The sequence below is a fragment of the Callorhinchus milii genome, unplaced genomic scaffold (genome assembly GCF_018977255.1).
Source record: "Callorhinchus milii isolate IMCB2004 unplaced genomic scaffold, IMCB_Cmil_1.0 Scaffold1, whole genome shotgun sequence".
Lineage (NCBI taxonomy): Eukaryota > Metazoa > Chordata > Chondrichthyes > Chimaeriformes > Callorhinchidae > Callorhinchus > Callorhinchus milii.
Genome location: NW_024704742.1, coordinates 137917804 through 137921444, shown reverse-complemented (window position 1 = coordinate 137921444; position 3641 = coordinate 137917804).

Sequence of the window (3641 nt, the reverse complement as noted above, 5' to 3'; positions counted from 1 at the left end):
GAAAAGGGAAGAGGGTTTTTCTCTCTCATGGTGTCCTGGTCAGCAACCCCCCCCAGATAAAGTTGGTCACTCACTCCATGGCTGTTTGTGGGAGGGACACTGCTGTGGCGCAAATCGGCTGCCGGGTTCGCTCACACAATACACAGTCACTACACTTTACTGGGAAGTGTGGTGAGATGTTTTGACAACAACAGCATTTACATGTATGTATCTCGGTCTTCACGTGAAGCAGCAACTCTGAGCGCTTAGTAATCATCTTGTTGTTGTTGTTGTTAACAGCAGCGTAGGGAGGAGGTGACCATAATCACGGACAAACAGGAAGATTCCACCCACAAAATGTACGGTTTACTTTACAGTATATCCTGTGAAACGCTTTGAGACGTCTCGAAGACGTGTTAAGGCGCTGTATCAAATGCAAGGGTTATTATTATTACAAGGTGTTAGGTCATGATCTGAAAGAGGGAAAGGAGGGGGCAAGATTGAGGGAGAGAGTTTCCTTGACGATGGGATAAAGCGCTGGAACAGATGCGAGAATTATTAGGATTATTTTATTCATGCAGTGTTCCGAGCTCCTGTTATATTGGGGGTCTGATGGGTTCAACCTTTTGAATGCTTCTCTGTGATCTCTGAATAATGTCCCTTTCTATTTGTATATTCACATCTGCTGACTTCACACTCCAGCCTTTGTCTGTGTGACATTTCACTCTCTGCTGTCTTTATATTGTCAATTCTCATCTCAATTTAAGCTCCTTGGGACGTCTTTCCCATGTGAAAGAAGACGCTATATAAATGCCAATATACATTGTAGTTTGAATTATAATTTCTGCCTCTTGCTATCTCTCCAGTGCTTACCTCCCTCATCAACGCTGGTTCTCTCTCTCTCTCTCTCTCTATCTCTCTCTGCCTTTCTCTCTTCTCTGTCTGTATCTTAAAATGAATAATAAGTTGCTGTGTGTCAATTGTCAATTGGCTGTCACATTTTCCTCAATAAAATACAAATTTGCATTTACATAGTGCCTTTCCTGTCAGGAGGACTTCCCAAGGAACTTGACAGTTCTGATTGGGCAGCTGAGCCGGGGGTGGGGAGGGGAAGATGACTGAAGACGTGGTCAAAGAGGAAGCTCTTGAGATGGACCTTGGAGTGCCGTAGCATAGTGGTTAGAGCACTCGCCTCGCAAGTGAGAGGACCTGGGTTTGAGTCCCGGGCAGCGCAAGTGATGGTCAAATTTCCTTCCACACACCTCTGTTCACCCAGCAGTAAGTGCTCACTCCGTGGCTGTGTGTGGGACACTGTTGTGTGCAAATTAGCTGCCAACAAATACTGTCTCTCCCCTTTACACTAATAGCCTGCTTACAGACATACTATTGTTATAGCCAGTGAATGAAATGTGAGGAGGATTGGATTTTATGACGGCAGATTATTGCCGGCGAGAGGCTGAGATTATCACAGTCAAAGGAGAAATTGCGACGTGTTTACGGTGTCATAGGATGTGAAGGTTCAGAATCACCGACATTTGCAGCACGAGGGGAGACCATTTGTCTGAGCTCCTCTGGGAATAGAGCAGTCCATTCAGTCCCATTGTACGTGGGCCATTGCTGTGGGAAATTGGTTGCCCTCCACCTCACCATCAGTCGGCTATCCTTCTGTTCCTCTGCCCCTAACTCTCTGAAACTCTCTCTGTCTTGCCCCTCAACTCCCTCCACCCTCTGTCTTTCCCCTCTCTGTCTGTCTTTGAATCCCACCTAAAAATGATCCTTCAGACTAGAGTCGCTTCTCCCTCCCGCTCTTCCCACCTCCCTTGTTCAGTGTCCAACCGTTATTATAAAGCTCTCTGAGATGTTACCTTATGTGATGGGCACCTTACAACTGCACGTTCTTGTTCTAAGTATGATACGTCTCTCCATGGAGAGAGTGTTGATCACGGTGATGGGTTTCCGTGTGTGTCAGACACCCGGTGGTCACGGTGATGGGTTTCCGTGTATGTCAGACACCCGGCTGGTCACGGTGATGGGTTTCCGTGTATGTCAGACACCCGGCTGGTCACGGTGATGGGTTTCCGTGTGTGTCAGACACCCGGCTGGTCACGGTGATGGGTTTCCGTGTGTGTCAGACATTTGGCTGATCACAGTGAAGGTCAGACACCGGTTGATCACGGTTCCTAATTTCAAATGACTCCCTGATATTTGGCAGGAATCCAGGTCGGCTCAAAGTGGGACATGCCCACATTATAACGCAGCCCAATGCAGTGCGGGCTTGATTATATTGTGGAAGTGATGTCAGGAGCACTTCCTGCGTATAACGTGCAGGGGCAACATACAGGAAGCGATGTCAGGGACACTTCTTTTGAGTGGCGTTTCACTCACAAAACACACAGTCAATCCAATTTACAGTATATTCTTTGAAGCGCTTTGAGACGTCTGGAAGACATGCCAAAGGCAAGGGTTATTATTTTAATGAGGATGATTATCACAGAGGAAGTGATGTCAGGGATGGGTTTGCGTGTGTGGCGTTGGAAGGCAGGGTTGGATTAAGCATCGCTATGAGTGGGGGTCGGATGATATTCAGTCCCTGATTCGGGGCAGCAACACTGGAGCATCAGCCTGGCCTGTGAGCTCAGAGTCCCTACACATGGTTCAACCCCTGTGATCAACAACAACAACAAGATTCCATTTATAGAGCGCCTTTCACGTCGGGAGGACGTCCCAAGGCGCTGGAGATCAGCGCTGGAGGGACTGAGCCAGGCTGATCTCCCTGGAACATTAATATTCACTTCCCTGCCTTTTCTCCGCACCTTCAAAAATACTCTTGTTGACTGAGTGTCTCTATCTCTGTCTGTCTCACTGTCTCTATTGATGTTCTGAGACACTGTTGTGTGCTGTGGTAGCCCTGATCGCTCTCTGTGGACTCCCTGTCACAGCGCGAAAGCTACTGGTCTGTCCTCTGCTCTGGGATTCTGTTACTAAACCAACAACAACAGCTCGGACGGGGTTTACCTGGTGTCCGGCACAGAGTCGGTCACTGATGGTGGGTGGGGGGGGTGATGGTGGGGTGGTGTGGAGACAGTGCAAAGGGAGAGTGCAGGGGGAGCTGACCTGAGTTAATGGAGCTTCACTGTAGTGAAGAGTGAAAACCCCCCCTCGTCAAATGATGTCATTATACTCAACATCTCATCACCCCTCAGTTCCCCCTTCCCCCCCCCACCACCACCCACTCTGCACCCTGAGGTCCACCTGGGAGTGAGCACCGGTACAGACACAGTGGGGAGAGACTAGGGAATGGGATTAGAGTTTGATTCCCGGGCAGGGCAAAATCTTAGGCAAATTTCTTACTCCACACGCCTGTTTACCCAGCAGTAAGTAGGAACCCGGATGTTAGTCGATTGGTGGATTGCTTTCTGGGGGTAATTCTTGACTGTTTGTGGGACACTGCTGTGCGCAATTGACTGCCGCTTTTCGCCCACATAAATACACAGTGCATTCACTTTACAGTATATTGTGTGAAGCGCTTTGAGACATATTAACGACGTAATAAGGCAAAGATGACCATTATTAGAGCGCTCCAGTGAGGGAGCGAGCACCAGCACAGACACGATGTGGAGAGAGCAGGGAATGGGATTAGAGTAGGAGCCGGTGTGATAGAC